This window comes from Triticum urartu, chromosome 4A (assembly GCF_056163025.1).
Source record: "Triticum urartu cultivar PI428250 chromosome 4A, HENAU_Tu73, whole genome shotgun sequence".
NCBI lineage: Eukaryota > Viridiplantae > Streptophyta > Magnoliopsida > Poales > Poaceae > Triticum > Triticum urartu.
The window spans coordinates 63114562-63132952 of NC_141876.1; positions in this window are offsets into that span (position 1 = coordinate 63114562).

Genomic DNA, 18391 nt, shown 5'->3' on the forward strand with positions numbered 1-18391 from the left:
AACTACTGGATTCTTCCCCGGCCAAGGACTCCGAACCGCCTGCGCCCGTGCCTATCAAATCCGACTGGGCGCTGATCATGGAGTTCACCTCCATGGATATCTTTCAGCACTCGCTCTTCCGCGACATACTGAACTCATTAAGGTCTCTCTCCCTGTCAGGAGAGTCCTGGCCGAACTATGTTCGGCAGGATTGGGATGCGGATGATGAAGAAATTTGCCGCCCACCCACCACCCACTTAGTAGCCACTGTCGACAATTTGACCGACATGCTCGACTCCGAAGACATCGACGGTATGGACGACGATGCGGGAGACAAAGAGGAACCACTGCCCACAGGGCACTGGACAACCACCTCATCATATGATATATACATGGTGGACACACCCAAAGAAGGCAATGGCGACGAGACAGCGGAGGATGACCCCTCCAAGAAGCAACCCAAGCGCCGACGTCAGCGGCGCCGCTCTAAGTCTCGCCAAAGCAAGAGCGGTGACACCGGCACATGAGATAATAGCACTCCGGACAGTGCCGAAGACGACAAAAATCCCCTCCAGCAAGATTTAGAGCAGGAGGATGGAGAAGCCAGCCCTCCCGACAGAGCGGCAGATGGAGAGGCGGAGGATGATAATTACATGCCTCCCTCCGAAGATGAGGCAAGCCTCGACGACGATGAATTTTTCATGCCGGAGGATCCCGCCGAGCAAGAGCGCTTCAAGCGCCGGCTTATAGCCACGGCAAATAGCCTTAAGAAAAAGCAGCAGCAGCTTCAAGCTAATCGAGATTTGCTAGCGGACAGATGGACTGAAGTCCTTGCGGCCGAGGAATATGAACTCGAACGCCCCTCCAAGAGTTACCCAAATCGCATGTTGCTACCTCGACTGGAGGAGGAAGCATTAAAACCTACATCTCCAGCATATGACGCAGCTGATCGGCCACCTCGTGGCCGCGACAGAGAGGCATTTCAGCCAAAAACTCAGCCCGCACCCTGACGCCACTCAAATAAAAATGACAAGGCACGGGGAAACTCGCTAGACCTGTGAGACGTATTGGAGGACAAAGCAAAACACGCAAGATCGATCTACGGATCACGAGGGCATGCCACTACGCGAGACGATAACCGTCACACCGGATACAGTAAAAGTAAATCCGGCTGGGCCGAACACAGCGGACAAGAATCATTCGAGCTGCGTCGCGACATAGCCCACTACAGAGGCGCCGCACACCCCATATGCTTCACTGACGAAGTAATGGATCACCAAATCCCAGAGGGTTTCAAACCCGTAAATATCGAATCATACGACGGCACAACAGATCCCGCGGTATGGATCGAGGACTTCCTCCTGCACATCCACATGGCCCGCGCTGACGATCTACACGCCATCAAATACCTCCCACTCAAGCTCAAAGGACCAGCTCGGCATTCGCTCAACAGCCTGCCAGCAGAATCCATTGGCTGTTGGGAAGATCTGGAAGCCGCATTCCTCGACAACTTCCAGGGCACTTATGTGTGACCACAAGATGCCGATGACTTGAGCCACATAATTCAGCAGCCAGAGGAATCGGCCAGGCAATTCTGGACACGGTTCCTGACAAAGAAAAATCAAATCGTCGATTTTCTGGATGCAGGGGCCCTAGCAGCTTTTAAGCACAACATCCGCGACGAGTGGCTCGCCTGGCACCTTGGCCAGGAAAAGCCGAAATCTATGGCAGCCCTCACAACTCTCATGACCCGCTTTTGCGCGGGAGAAGACAGCTAGCTCGCTCGCAGCAATAACATATCGAAGAACCACGGTACTTCAGATACCAAGGATAGCAATGGCAGGTCACGCCGCAACAAACATAGGCGCCACGTCAATAGCGACAATACCGAGGATACGACAGTCAATGCCGGATTCAGAGGCTCTAAACCCGATCAGCGGAAAAGGCCATTCAAAAGAAGCACTCCGGGCCCGTCCAGTTTGGACCGTATACTCGATCGCTCGTGCCAAATACATGGCACCCCCAACAAGCCAGCCAACCACACCAACAAGGAATGTTGGGTGTTCAAGCAGGCCGGCAAGTTAAACACCAAAAACAAAGATAAGGGGCTACATAGCGATGACGAGGAGGAGCCCCGGCAGCCGAAAACCGGAGGGCAGAAGAGGTTCCCCCCACAAGTGCGGACGGTGAACATGATATACGCAACCCACATCCCCAAGAGGGAGCGGAAGCGTGCGTTAAGGGATGTAGATGCGTTGGAGCCAGTCGCCCCAAAGTTCAACCCATGGTCCTCATGTCCGATCACCTTCGATCGCAGGGACCATCCCACTAGTATCCGTCATGGCGGATTCGCCGCACTGGTCCTAGACCCAATCATCGACGGATTTCACCTCACTCGAGTCCTTATGGACGGCGGCAGCAGCCTGAACCTGCTTTATCAGGACACAGTGCGCAAAATGGGTATAGACCCCTCAAGGATCAAACCCACAAAACGACCTTCAAAGGCGTCATACCAGGTGTAGAGGCCCATTGCACAAGCTCAGTCACACTAGAAGTGGTCTTTGGATCCCCAGATAACTTCCGAAGCGAGGAGTTAATCTTCGATATAGTCCCGTTCCACAGCGGCTATCATGCACTGCTCGGGCGAACCGCATTTGCAAGATTCAACGCGGTACTGCACTATGCATATCTCAAGCTCAAGATGCCAGGACCTCGGGGGGTCATCACAGTCAATGGAAACACAGAGCGCTCTCTCTGCACGGAGGAGCACACTACAGCCCTCGCAGCAGAAGCGCAAAGCAGCCACTTAAGGAAATCCACCAGTTCGGCGATTAAAGACCCGGACACCTTCAAGCGCGCCCGGAGTAATCGGCAACAAGACCGTCTGGCACGTTCCGAGCTTGCATAGCAATGCGGCCCCCACCCCAGTACCAGCCAAACAGCAAAATCCGTGCCTTGCGTACATAATTACGCATTGAAAATACCATGGGCACACGTAGGGAGGGGGCACGACTATGGCACGCCCCAAGACGCGGCTCAACCGCACTAGGGGCTTCCCGCTTTGTTATTTTTCTCTCTTTCAGGACTTTAATCTCTGGAAACCCCGTCCGGTAGTACGATTGCCGGACACAGGATGCAACAACCAAGGAGGCAGAAAGCCACGTCGCACCATAGAACTCCCAGGTGGTCTCCGATAACGAGTGAAATACTTGCTTTAAATACCATTCCTCAGCTTGCCCCTGGAGGGGACATGTCAAATAGTCCTACTTTTGCTTATCGCACTACTTGTATCATTCTGCTTCGACACACCTTTTTGAATAAACAATGCATAGCACTAGACTATTACCGCATTCTCTATTCTTTGTTTATATATGTTCATTCATGACATCCAGCACCCGTACACTCTGGTACGACCCATACGCCAGGGGCTTAAGCGTACCCCATAATACGGTGTGAGAAGTCCGAACACTTTCGACAGTGTGGCACCCCGAACTTATAGCATTATATGCATCAGCTTTGAATCATGTCTTGGGTCAATAGTTGGGTTTGCCCGGCTCCCATGTTTTGGTACCTTACGTTCCGCTATATCGGTTAAGGTAGCACTGGGAGAACTACTGCGATTGTGCCCCGGTTCATCTGGGCAAGCACCTCAGTAGAGAAAGCTAAAACTGACTGTCATGATAAGGTGAGAGATGGTCGCTGTTCGAGAGGTCTCGAGTCCCTAAAGACTTATGCCGCTTAGAGCGAGGAGTCGGCTTTGTCCGGCTTAAGGCGTGTATAGCGCCCCGAATTCGGCCTTCTGAATACTAGGGGCTTCGCCAAAATTTAAAATTGTAGACTTCTATGGCTACGTGAGAGTGATAAAGCATTATAGTCTGATTACCTTGTTCGTTGCGCTGAGCACCTCCCTCAAAGGACCCAACAATGGGAAAAAGAGTGCTCGGATTTATCCCGAACACCCTAGCTCTCGTGGCATGGGTGCAGAAGCCGACGACTGGCCATCTCTCAGATTTGATAAACAGCCGCACAGAAGGTAATATTTTAAATTCAACAAGCGTTGCATAGCGCATATGAACAAGTTTTCATAATACAGGATCACACAAGCAAGTTCATTCAAAAATTACATCCTTCGCACACTCGTCTGCCACAAGACGAGCACCCTTCAGGACACCCTCATAATACATTTCGGGGTGGCGATGCTCCTTGCCCTGCGGCGGCCCCTCCTTCACCAGCTTCTCGGCGTCCATCTTGGCCCAGTGCACCTTCACACGGGCAAAAGCTTCGATGCAGATGGACCGCTTGATGACTTCCAGCCGGGGGCAGGCGTCCACAAGCCGCCTCACCAGGCCAAAGTAGCTGTTGGGAAGGGAGTCGCCAGGCCACATCTGGACTATAAGGCCCCTCATGGCCTGTTCGGCCGCCTTGTGCAGCTCGACCAGTTGCTTCAGCTGGTCGCTCATAGGCATCGAGTGTTCGGTCCCAGTATACTGAGACCAGAACAACTTCTCCGTCGAGCTTCCCTCCTCGGCCTGGTAATATTTCGCGGCATCCGACACACTGTGGGGCAAATCTGCGAATGCTCCTGGAGAGCTCCGGACTCGGGTAAGTAACAAGTAATTTACTTTCACATGCTTGCTTTGCATATTGAATGCCTTACCCGCCGCTATCTTCCTCATCGCCTCAATTTCGTGGAGGGCCTTTTGGGCTTCAGCCTTGGCATGCTTTGTGCCCTCGAGGGCCGCAGCAAGCTCGGTCTCTCGCGTCTTCGAGTCAAGCTCCAAAGTCTCGTGTTTCTTCACGAGAGCCTAGAGCTCGTGATGCACCTCGCCCACCCGTGCCTCTTGTTTCTCCCGCTCGGTGCGCTCCTTGGCCACTTTGTTTTCGGCCTCGGACAACGCTTGCTTCAGGGTCACCACTTCGGTCGTGGCCCCTGGCACATTCATGATGATCCTGTCATTTCGCAACCACATTTTCTTTTTTATATAGACAAGGTATTACTTACCTTTATTCTCCTCGAGCTGCCTCTTGGCAAGGCCGAGCTCTTTCTCGGACCGCTCGAGGTCCTGCTTCAGTGCGGCGACCACTGCAGTCAATGCGGCAGAGGTCAGCAGCAAAGCCTCCATACGCATACAGACATACTTATATTAGACTCCTGCAGATATTATTTGATCCTCTATTCGACTTTTCTTTGTGAACACAAAACAGAGCATCAGGGGCTACTGTCTATGCGGTAATATTTTTCCTATATTTTAAATACTTACCTCAAAGCCTGTTAGAAGGCTGGCACAGGCTTCAGTCAGTCCGCTCTTGGCGGACTGAAGCTTCTGGATCACCGCACTCATAATAGTGCGGTGCTCTTCATCGATGGAAGCGCCGCGAAGCGCTCCCAGTAGGTCATCCGGTGCCTCTGGATGGACAAAGGTCACCGGCACGGATGGCTTGCCCCTTTTGGAAGGGGGCCGCCTGCCCGAGTCCGGAACCACTAGAGGTTCCGGCGCAGTGTTCGACTGAGGGCCGAACTTGGAGCCCCTGGGAGCCTTGCTCCCTTTGCTCCTGGAGTCCGGAAGGTCGCCTTGAGGCGCCTCCGGGACTATCTCCCCCCGACTCGGTGCCCCTTGAGACAATACCTCGGCATTGTCTGTAGGGCAAGGGGAGGAAGCGGTTGGAAGTGTATCACTATTCATGTCCGACGAGTCCAAGGAACCGTCCGACGAGGATACGTCGATACGGGCTCGGGGCGGACTGCATAATCATATTCGACGTTAGGAGAAGCAGTGCAACAAAGGTATGCTATGAGTTACTCTGGTATCCGAATACTTACAACTTCACCAGGGGCTTGGCCCTAAGCAGCCACTCGTCTTCGCCGTCGGCGGCAGTGGTGGAGCAGTCCGGAAGGAGAGTCCTTCCCTTCTTGGACCCTTCGGCCTGGGTTGGGGCGGCCTTCCTTTTCTTGTCTCCCCTGGCTGGAGTGGGAGAATCTTCATCTTCCTCCTCCTCATTTTCATGGGAGGAGTGCGTCTCGGAGTCCGATACCACCTGGCGCCGGGAACTCTTTCGGGTTCCCGTGGCCTTCTTCTTGATCTTCTCCGGCACCTCATAAGGAGCCGGATTCCGCATCTTCGTCAGGAGAGCGTCTGCAGGGTCTTTGGGCAGAGGGGCCGGACAATTAATTTGTTCCGATGTCTCCACCCAGTCCTGTCAAAGGCATGGGAGCTCAGACCCCGCACATGGTTAAGCTATGGGAAATAAATACCCTATGCACAGAGCTTACCGAATTCGCAGGGCGCTTCGCGCTTAGCCCGCGGTCCTCGGTAAGAGAAGGGGGGACCTCGGCACCCTTGAATAGCACCTTCCAGACGTCCTTATGCATCGTGTCGAAGAGCTCGTGTAGAGTCTGGTGTTGGGTCGGGTCGAACTCCCATAAGTTGAAAGCCCGTTGTTGACACGGGAGGATCCGGCGGAAGAGCATGACCTGGACTATGTTGACAAGCTTAAGTTTCTTGCTTGTCATGTTCTGGATACACTTCTGGAGTCCGTCCAGCTCCACCGATGAGCCCCAGGACAGGCCCTTCTCCTTCCAGGAAGTGAGTAGCGTGGGGATTCTGGATCGAAACTCGGGGGCCGCCACCCAGTTGATGTCGCGTGGCTCGATGATGTAGAACCACCCCGATTGCCACCCCTTTATGGTCTCCATGAAGGAGCCCTCGAGCCATGTAACGTTGGGCATTTTGCCCACCATGGCTCCGCCGCATTCCGCTTGTTGGCCGCCAACCACCTTCGGCTTGATATTGAAGGTCTTCAGCCATAGGCCGAAGTGGGGCCGGATGCGGAGAAAGGCCTCGCACACGACGATGAACACCGAGATGTTGAGGATGAAATTTGGGGCCAGATCATGAAAGTCCAGCCCATTATAGAACATAAGGCCGCGAACGAATGGATGGAGGGGAAACCCCAATCCGCGGATGAAGTGGGGGAGGAAAACCACCCTTTCGTGAGGTTCCGGGGTAGCGACGATCTGCCCCGCGGCTGGCAGTCGGTGCGCGATATCCGCGGCTAAGTATCTGGCCCCACGTAGTTTTTTGATGTGTCCCTCCGTGACGGAGGAGACCATCCACTTGCCTCCTGCTCCGGACATGTTTGGAGAGAGTTGAGGAGAAGGATGTGGACTTGGGCGCTGGAGCTCGAGTGCGCGAGAATGGATGAGCAAGGAGGAAGAAGGCATGGGTAGAAAAAGGTGAAACATTATCCCTTTATAAGGGCGGACGAAACTATGCGCCCCACCAGCCTGGTAAAACTCGCTTGTCCCCCAAGCACCGTAATTGATGGCACGGTTGGGTTACCCACGTTTGTATTGATGAGAATCCCGTGATAAGGGGAACACGATCTCTACTTTGACAAGACGTGTCAAGAAACCGCCTCGCGTTATGTGCGGGGCTGGTTAAAAAACGATTCAAATAATTACTGGGCCGTGGCGTGATGTCATGCTGCCAAAACGTGTCAACAGATCAGATTTGTGGAAATACTATTCTCTCTACGGTGGAATGTGGAACTTATTTTGCAGGGTCGGACACTATCCTTGTATTCAAACTCTTCCGTGGTCTATTCGAAGGAGGAACCCGCCTTGCAATGCCGAAGACAACACTGCGTGCCGGACTCATCGTCATTGAAGCCTGGTTCAGGGGCTACTGAGGGAGTCCTGGATTAGGGGGTCTCCGGACAGTCGGACTATATCCTTTGGCCGGACTGTTGGACTATGAAGATACGAGATTGAAGACTTCGTCCCGTGTCCGGATGGGACTCTACTTGCCGTGGAAGGCAAGCTAGGCAATACGGATATGCATATCTCCTCCTTTGTAACCGACCTTGTGTAACCCTAGCCTCCTCCGGTGTCTATATAAACCGGAGGGTTTTAGTCTGTAGGACAACATACAATCATACCATAGGCTAGCTTCTAGGGTTTAGCCTCTCTGATCTCGTGGTAGATCAACTCTTGTACTACTCATATTTTCAAGAATAATCAAGCAGGACGTAGGGTTTTACCTCCATCAAGAGGGCCCGAACCTGGGTAAAACATCGTGTCCCCTGCCTCCTGTTACCATCCGCCTTAGACGCACAGTTCGGGACCCCCTACCCGAGATCCGCCGGTTTTGACACCGACACCCGCCGAATGGAACGCGTGAGGGAGTGGCTGTAGGGGAGGTTGCGGCGGCCGAATGGAGCACAGGAGTAGCTACGTTCTAGTCTGTCTGTTGGTTGCCCCAATAAAATGATGGTTATTTGTACATTTACTGCTATTGTTTAAGCTAGAGTCCATGGCAGAGCCCGGGCAGCCGCCCCAGGTAGCCGGGAGGTGGCTCCGCCACTGGTTCATAGTCGTTCCACGCTCGGGCATTGAAGTTTGTAACTATTTTAGATTAGAATATACTAATCATCCGGTGCTAGTAGTAGAGCGGAGTCCTACTCCACTACTACTCTAGTCAAGCAAGTTAGGTGTAGGGAGTACCAGTACTGTGATCACTCAAGCAAGTTGTCTAGCATCGATATGAACCTACGCTGCTGGTACGTGTCTCGTAAGTCAAGCGGCGTGTTGTAGTCATCATCACCTGTCCACTTCCTGTAGCACATATTCGCTTCTCCATCCTTGTCCACACATAATCGTCCAATCTTCCATCCCCGCTAAGGTGCCTCCCCCTTCTTTCGAAACCCAAGCACTAACAAAGGCAGAACCGAGCAGCATCCACCGAAAGAGTGGCTGAAATTCGCTCCCCATAGAGGTAATCAAGCTCATTGTTTCGTGTGTGGACAATCTCAGTACCATGCTGCTCGCCACGTGCTCGTCGGGGCTGTACCGTTTACTCAAAGCCCTCAGGCCAGAGCTTTTTAAGCCAGCTCCTTGCTTGCTGATGCCGCCTGATCTTCAAAAACGGTGTGTCACGCAGCATAACGATCTTAGGATGGCGAGCATCAACCCTCTTGACTGCGATCCGATCCTGGTCACCCTCAACTACATTAACGGTATGCACTGGGTCGGCATGAACACGTCTTGGATGGTGCTCGTCTACGGTGGCGGCAGCTGGATGCTCGTGGAGGTCTACACCCGGCGATTGATCCCCCTTCCTTCGATTAACATTGCACTGCTTTGGCACCGCGGCCCAGAATACTCGAAATCTTATAGTAGCCAACATGATACCAAGTTTGATTTGCTCAAGGTTGTAATCTGCCAAGTGCCCACAAGATCTGCGAATTATAAAGACTTCAGGCTAATTGTGTTCTTCAACTGCGGTCTCGCCTATCTGACAGGTCACTGTGGTAAGTGGATAAATCTGCACGTCCATCGCAGGATCATACATCCTCCATGGTTCTCTGATGCCATTGAACACAAGGGCTTCATTTACGCTATCGACTCCTTCTATGGCTGGACGTATTACTGGCCTACTCCAGTCATCGTTACAAATGGCTATTACAGCAGTATGTTACTTTCCTATGATATCATGATGGCTTGCTTATATTACTGTTAACATTTACTGAAAAAATATCCATGCTCATAACATGTCGTTCTTAAGATTGACTACATTAAGGATCCCAGCTTCGGACGTGTTGTTTCGCGGAATACAATCACACTCACTGCAAGGTCTTTGAGCAGGATCCCAGCTTCTATGGGCCTTCAGGAATTTTTGACTGGAGGCTGGTAAGTAGCCTTGGTACACGCTCTCTGTTTCTTGGACTGAATTATCCGATTAACCAGGAGATAAACGACGGCAAGGATCATGATGGCAGTGCGGTTTCGTTCACTCAGGCAAAACTGTGTGTACACGGCGTACCATGCGTCTCTGCATGCACCATACCCTGATATGTGCCATCATGCTCTGCAACCCAAAGTAGGAGAGAGGGTCGTAAGTATCAGACTTCGACCTGCTGGCTGGAGTTTCCCCCGTCAGGCACCCATCTGGTTCAAGCCGTCAGCCAATCTCCACAGCTTAACAAATAGTAACGTCTAACTGAGCCAGTTAGTTAGATGCGTACACTTGGTGTAGTAGGATCTTTATTTAGTTTGATGCATACACTTGTTCTTTTTTGGTAGCCCTTTTGTAATGATGTCAGATGTTTGGTTTGGAAGAGAGAGTTGCGTCTTTACTCTTCTGGCCTGCTTACTGCTTTTGTTGCACCCCCAGCCCTGGTTGTTGCTGCTGCTGTTTTCAATGTACAATCAGTAGTATATTTCGTCTGTTGGTTGAATAAATGTGTTGTTAGAACGACAAACACAATGTTTTGGAAGTCATTGCACGGTCTAATCTTTTAGTGCCTTGTATCGTACGTAGCGCATACTATTTTTCGTAGGAACACATTTTCCACTTGTTGATAACATGCAGCCCACTGATAAAGGCCCAATAGAGGAGCCCATAATTAACTGGAAGGGAGGCTCTCACATGAATCCGGCCCAGGTACATGCTCATGGTCCCCTAAACACAAATAAGTAAATAAATAAATAAAGCTAAATGCCCATACACCAGTTCTTTAAATTCATGATTTAACAAGAGGATATTATTTCCTATGATAGTGTCGCTACATTCAGTTGATAAAATTCTTAAGCAAAGATAGAGACCAGTCTTCTTTCTCACACCATTTTCTTCCTGCAACCAGTGGACCCATGCAAATCGCAGTGAACGTCGTAAATAGTTCCGGTCCATTTTTATTTTTCAATAAGAATGTCCAACCCAGCCCAACACATTGGCGGCAACACTTTATCCTCCACCTTGGTGCGCTCGCCGCGGCGCCGCCGTCCGGCCCTGTCAACATAGTGAATCAGGAGAGGACTGTAGATGTGAGTATGACAGTACGGACCCACCAAGTCCACTCCCGAACACAAGCAAAGCGCCTCTTTTACTACTCAGATGCACCCCTTGTTTTTTTACTCTAATCCACCCTGCCGATATGTGGGCCCCACATCATTTTCAACGTATAGTCAATTAACAACAGAATTGCACAAATTTTTGTGAGGATTTGTTCGGAGGAGTACGCTAAAAACTGGGTTGTGCGGTCTCTGTGGCCCATCTAACAACATGACCAACCCAGCTGTTTTTTCTTTGGGAAAATAGGTAAGCAACTATTTCTTTTTGAAGAATACCCAAGCTAGGCCTATTTGTTTTCTCCGACTTACTAGGCTACAAATCTTTCAAGATGAGGAGGGATGCATTCCGGCCTGGCCAAAGAGTTTGGTCGGTATCAGTTAAAAGTAAATGGAAAATTAGTTTTTGTTTTTGTTCTTCACTGATATTTTATATTTCATTGGATTTTAACATCACATAGTACTAATTTATTTTTAAATTTGTTTTAGTATGGCTAATAATTTTTGTATTAAGAATATTTTATTCCCCAGCAAAAAATTGGGAATTTTCAAAATTTCGCACATTTTTAGTTCAATTTTTTAACCCTGGTACTGACCAGAAAATGGGCAGCAATTCTAAAAATGGAAAATGGGCTGCAATAAATTCCATATGAATTAGAAAATGAGTAAAAATTATAAAAATAATAGCAAATGGGATGTACACGCCACAAATTTCGAGGCTGACTTGTTTACGCAAGGCTTTGCCAGTCAACACATGATTCTAGTAGCAGTGACTGTTGGATGTCCATCCAACGGCCGACGTGCTTCTTCAATCTCTGATCTTCCTGCTCCAGCCGCCTAAACCAACGCCGGCGGGACTGCCTGCTCCCTCCTCTTGTGGCCCGCTATCATGCCGCACAACCTTCACCGGCCCACCCTACTCACTCTGTTGGCCTGGCCGCACGCAAACAACTGTCTCCTTATTATGCGAAAAAATGATTCCTCCCTACTAGCTGGGACCCAGCATAGTGGGAGGCTGACATGTGGGCCTACTAAGTTGACGGGGACGGAAGGCTTTGTAAACTTAGTCAATATGAACGGTTCTAGCTCCAGTGACCGTACGATGTCCATCCAACGGCCGTAGTGCTTCTTCAAACTCTTGTCTTCTTTCTCCAGCCGCCCAAAGTAGCGCTGGTCGTGCCGCCTGCTCCTGCTTCCTATGGCCGGCTGTGCTGCCGGGGAGGCCTCACCGCCCCCTACTACTTCCACCGCTGGCCAGGTCCTATGGCGATGACAGCCTCACGCCGCAGCCGAACCAGTGAACCCTCTTACTCCTTTCTGCATGGGCATCCACTGCCGCGTCTTCCCCGGCTTCGCGTCATCCCCTTCCTAGGCCTCACCGTCGTCCACCGCCTTGGTGCTCTCGGTGTGGCATGGTCAATGTGGTCAACGAACGACTTACATCGGAAGAGTATTGTACGTGGAGAGGCTGACAGTTGGGTCCACGGCCGCAGCAAGGAAGTGCCTCCTTATTACACGCAAAATAATTATTCCTCCACCTGACAGCAGGGACCCACCGGACGGGCCACCATATTTCGCAAAAAAAATGTTTCCCCCTGACTGCTGAGACCCACCAGCTACATCTTCGCACGCAAGGAAGTGCGTCCATATTACGGGCAAAAAAATGATTCGCCCCGCTGGCTGTTGGGACCCACCAGCTACATCTTCGCACGCAAGGAAGTGCCTGACAGTCAGGACCCACCTGGTCGAAGCGTACGTAGCATTGTCATTCTGGTCACGAACGTGTACGTACATACTGGTTGATGTAGAGGCGCGCACGTGTCGTAGTACAGGCGCGCACGTAGCATGTACACATACGTAAAGCGGACAGGGTGCAAGAAAGAAAATACGGCCACGTACGTACATACGGGCGGGGTCTCGAACGCCTACTCGCACATACGTACGGCCAGGGCTCCTATACATGGCTGGGTCGGAATGGAGAAGTTGCGTCGTCGTTGTGTTCATGGGGAGGCAACAGAATGTGCCGTGTTCATCGGGAAGCAACAGAACGCGTGTTGTTCATCGGGAGCCAACCGGCTTGGATGGAACAGCCGATGGAAACGAGGCCTGGCGTACCGCAGAACAGAGGAAATGGCCTTGTGTTCGACCAGCCATGGTCGAAACGGGATCCTGTTCATCGGGAGGGGTCTGGCGTACCACAAAATGGAGGAAATGAACCTCCTACGATGGAAACGGGGTCCTGTTGATCGGGAGGAGTGTGGCGTACCACAAAACGGAGGAAACGGACTTGTGTTGGAGCGCTACGGTCGAAACGGGGGTCCTGTTAATCGGGAGGAGTGTGGCGTACCACAAAACGGGACTCCACGAGATACTGTTCATCTCCACCGCCGACCTCCTCCAGCCTCCACGGGGCTACTTTTCATCCACCGTTGACCTCCTCCAGCCTCCACCTGCGACTGTTCATCCATGGGCTCCTATTCATCCAGCCTCCACCGCGCACTCCTCCACCGGCTACTGTTCAACCAGCCCTCTCCACGGGGTCCTGTTCAACCACCCCTCCACGGGCTACTGTTCATCCAGCCCTCCACTGGCTACTGTTCAACCACCCCTCCACGGGGTCCTGTTCATGCAGCCCTCCATGGGGTCCTGTTCATCCACCCCTCCACGGGGTCCTATTCATCCACCGGCTCGATCGATCGGGGTACTGTTCATCCAGCGGCAACGACCTCTGCTACCACGGGGTCCTGTTCATCCAAACCACCACCGGGAACAGTTCATCCAAACTCCCCAACAACGCTCACTGTTCATCCAGAGGCAGCATCGATTGGCTTCAGTTAGTAGCAGTAGCGAAGGAATCACTCGGCTTCAGTTAACAGCAAGGGATCGATCGATCGCTCGGGTTCAGTAATGCGTAGCCTGCAGTGCAATCGCTCGGGTTTAGTTAGAGCCCAACGCCTTGATCGGGTTGAGTTAGAGCGCAACGCCTCGCACACACGCGCGTACGTACGAGAGAAACACGCATCGCTCGGCCCCCGACCACCCATCTTAACCGGGAACTCCCCGATATTTTCCTCGCCCTCGCATCTACCATAGTTTTTTCCATCATGGACGGCCCAAAGAATGTCATGCAGCTGCGTCTCTGGCCCGCCCAGGACGAAAAGCCCATTTTGTGTCATGATTTTTTGTCATAGAAGTAGGACCCCACCACATCTATGATGATACCGGGTTTTATCACAATTATCGTCATAGAAGTATCATAAGTATGATAGAAAAAATTTCGTTTGGCCCAAAATGTCACGGATGTGCCTTTTTTTTGTAGTGCTCCTCAAGCCCGCTTGAGCATATCTGCAGGCTCCTGGTGAGCCGTGCGTCCCTCTCCCCTCCTCCCCTTCCCTTGTCGTGCACTGTAGCTAACCCACCGCCGTAGCTGTAGCTCGTTGCTGCCTCGCTCCATTGCCGTCGTAGCCACCGCTGCCGCAGCCCGTGCCCAAGCTTCGTCTCGTGCTCCTGGGTCTCCCAAGGAACCAACGCACCCCTGGCTCGCCTTGCCAAGCCCCCTAGCGCCGCCTACGTGCTCACCTGAGCTCCGACCTCCGCCTCCCTCATCGTCGGTGTCGTTTCCGGTGACCACCGGACGAGCCACCGACACCCAACGACGCAGCATCGCACGACCATTTAAACGGACCACGTCGCGCCCTTTCCCGTGCCCCGCAGCCCAGACCCCGTCCATGGCCGCTCATCGCTGCCTCCTTTGCGCCTTGCCATCCACCTGGCGCCGCGCTACCCCTGCCGCTACTCGCTATTGTGGGCGCCCCCTGCTGCTGCTCCACCGGCGCCGCTGCTCCCCTGCGCCGACCCGCGCCCCTACTCTCATGCTGTTGCTCGCCCAAGCGTGCGCCCACCACTGACCCTGTCCTGGAGCGCCTCGCAGCCGCCCGCCGCCCGCCTCCGCGCTGCTCGCTGCCTCCCCGCACCCATCCGCCTGCCGCCGAGCCTGCCACCGCTGTTGTTGCTCCATGATACGTCTTCGTCGTATCCATAATTTTTTGTTGTTCCATGCCAATATTATACAACTTTCATATACTTTTGGCAACTTTTTATACTATTTTTGGGACTAACATATTGATCTAGTGCCCAGTGCCAGTTCCTGTTTATTGCATGTTTTTTCGTAGAAAATCCATATCAAACGGAGCCCAAACGGGATAAAAACTGACAAAGATTTTTTTTGGAATATATGTGATTTTTGGGAAGAAGAATCAACGCGAGACGATGCCCGAGGGGGCCACGAGGCAGGGGGTGTGCCCCAGGGGGTCAGGCACACCCTGGGCCCTCGTGGCCACTCTGTAAGGCAGTTGGTTCCCTTCTTTCGTCGCAAGAAAGCCAATATCCGGATAGAAATCATGTTAAAATTTCAGGCCAATCGGAGTTACGGATCTCCAGGAATTTAAGAAACGGTGAAAGGGCGAAATCAGGGAACGCAGAAAGAAAGAGAGAGATCCAATCTCGGAGGGGCTCTCGCCCCTCTGCCGCCATGGAGGCCATGGAGCATAGGGGAAACCCTTCTCCCATCTACGGAGAAGGTCAAGGAAGAAGAAGAAGAAGGGGGGCTCTCTCCCCCTCTCTTCCGGTGGCGCCGGAACCCCGCCGGGGCCATCATCATCACCGCAATCTACACCAACACCTCTGTCATCTTCACCAACATCTCCATCACCTTCCCCCATCTATCTACAGCGGTCCACTCTCCCTCAATCCGTTGTACCCTCTACTTAAACATGGTGCTTTATGCTTCATATTATTATCCAATGATGTGTTGCCATCCTATGATGTCTGAGTAGATTTTCATTGTCCTATCGGTAATTGGTGAATTGCTATGATTGGTTTAATTTGCTTGTGTTTATGTTGATGTCCTTTGGTGCCCATCATATGAGCGCGCGCGTGGATCACACCATAGGGTTAGTTGTATGTTGATAGGAATATGTATTGGAGGGCAAGAGTGACAGAAACTTCAACCTAGCATCGAAATTGATGCATACGGGATTGAAGGGGGACCAATATATATTAATGCTATGGTTTGGTTTTACCTTAATGAACGTTAGTAGTTGCGGATGCTTGCTAATAGTTCCAATCATAAGTGCATAGAATTCCAAGTCAGGGATGACATGCTAGCAGTGGCCTCTCCCACATAAAACTTGCTTTCGGTCTAGTAAAGTAGTCAAACTCTTAGGGACAATTTCGCAACTCCTACCACCACTTTTCCACACTCCCTATACTAACTTTATTGCTTCTTTACCTAAAACAGCCCCTAGTTTTTATTTACGTGCTCTTTATATTCTTGCAAACCTATCCCGTTACACCTACAAAGTACTTCTAGTTTCATACTTGTTCTAGGTAAAGCGAACGTTAAGCGTGCGTAGAGTTGTATCGGTGGTCGATAGAACTTGAGGGAATATTTGTTCTACCTTTAGCTCCTCGTTGGGTTCAACACTCTTACTTATCAAAAGAGGCTACAATTGATCCCCTATACTTGTGGGTTATCAAGACCTTTTTCTGGCGCCGTTGCCGGGGAGTTATAGCGTGGGTGAATATTCTCGTGTGTGCTTGTTTGCTTTATCACTAAGTAATTTTTATTTGTTGCTCTAAGTTGTTTTGTATATTTAGTTATGGATATGGAACACGAAATGCCAAAAAATAGGTTTACTTGCTACTCATGGAGATGGGGAACCTCCTAAAACCCTCGATGCTCATTATGTGAAAGATATTATGCACTACTTTAATAATCCTGAGAAAACCCCATTCAATTAAATAATGGGAGACACATTGGATCAACGTGAATACTTTAGGGATTATCGCTCGACTCAAAAAGGGAAACTATTATGGGATCAAATTTATATGTTGCATTGGTATGCTCGGCAACTATGCTTGAGATATGATTATACTTGTTGCTCTAGGATGAAGGCTCCACACCTTCCCTTTTCATGCAAATTTAATGATAATGAAACCTTAGCTTCTTATGCTAATGGTATATATGATTACTACGATGTGGAACAAATAGAAGAATTTGTTGCTTTTAAGGGTGCTTGTGAAATTGAATCTTGGTTTAAAGAGTTTGAAGATTTTGATGATTCAGTTTATAGACCTGAAAATTTAGTTATCCTTAAATATTGCTATGAGAATTATAAATAAAATTATTATATTGATGAATTTATTGAGAAAGTCTCCGTTGTCCAAGAAGAGACTAATATTTTGCAGGAGTCTATGGAAGAAGGAATTGATGAAACTTTGGGCTCATTGGATGAAAAAGATGGTGAGGAGAGCGAAGAACAAAAGGAGGAAGAGCGGATTAGCTACCCGTGCCCACCTTCTAATGAGAGTAACTCTTCAACTCATACATTGTTTAATTTCCCTTCATGCTTACCGAAGGATGATTGCTATGATGATTGTTATGATCTCGTTGATTCTTTTGAAATATCCCTTTTTGATGATGCTTGCTATGCTTGTGGCCAAGATGGCAATATGAATTATGCTTATGGAGATGAACTTGCTATAGTTCCTTATGTTAAACATGAAATTGTTGCTATTGCACCCACGCATGACAGTCCTATTATCTTTTTGAATTCTCCCGACTACACTATATCAGAGAAGTTTGCCCTTATTAAGGATTATATTGATGGGGTGCGTTTTACTACTACACATGATGATTTTGATAGATATCATATGCATGTGCTTGCTGCTCCTACTTGCAATTATTATGAGAGAGGAACTACATCTCCGCCTCTCCATGTTTCCAATAAGATAAAATTGCAAGAAACTGTTTATACTATGCATTGGTCTTTACTATGTGTGCATGAATTATTCTTTTATGACATGCCGATGCATAGGAAGAGAGTTAGACTTCGTTGTTGCATGATATATGTTACTTTTTGCTCACTACTAAATCTTAAATCATTGTTAATTTAAATTGGCTTTGATATACCTTGGGATCCGGGTGGATCCATTACTTGAGCACTATATGCCTAGCTTAATGGCTTTAAAGAAAGTGCTACCATGGAGACAACCCGGAAGTTTTAGAGAGTCATTTATTTCTGTTGTGTGCTTTTATAAAGTTTAAAAATAAAAATAATGTGCCAAGATTTGCCTTTAGGATGTTTACATTGCTTGTTGGTTTGTGCGGTGCAAGACAGAAACTTTGGCTGTAGTGCGCGATTTTACATTTTTACTGGAATGTCAAAAGGTTCTGAAACATTTTGCACTGACTTTCTATACAAATTGTTTATTTTTCATATTTTTCAGAATTTTTGGAGTACCAAAGGTATGGTGAATGTTCAGATTACTGCAGACTGTCTTGTTTAAGACAGATTCTGTTTTTGATGCATAGTTTGCTTGTTTTGATGAAACTATCGATTTCTATCAGTGGATTAAGCCATGGAAAAGTTATATTACATTAGCTAGAATGCAAAAACAAAATATGAATTGGTTTTCAACAGTACTTAGAGTAGTGATTTGCTTTATTATACTAACGAATCTTACCGAGCTTTCTGTTGAGTTTTGTGTGGATGAAGTGTTCGA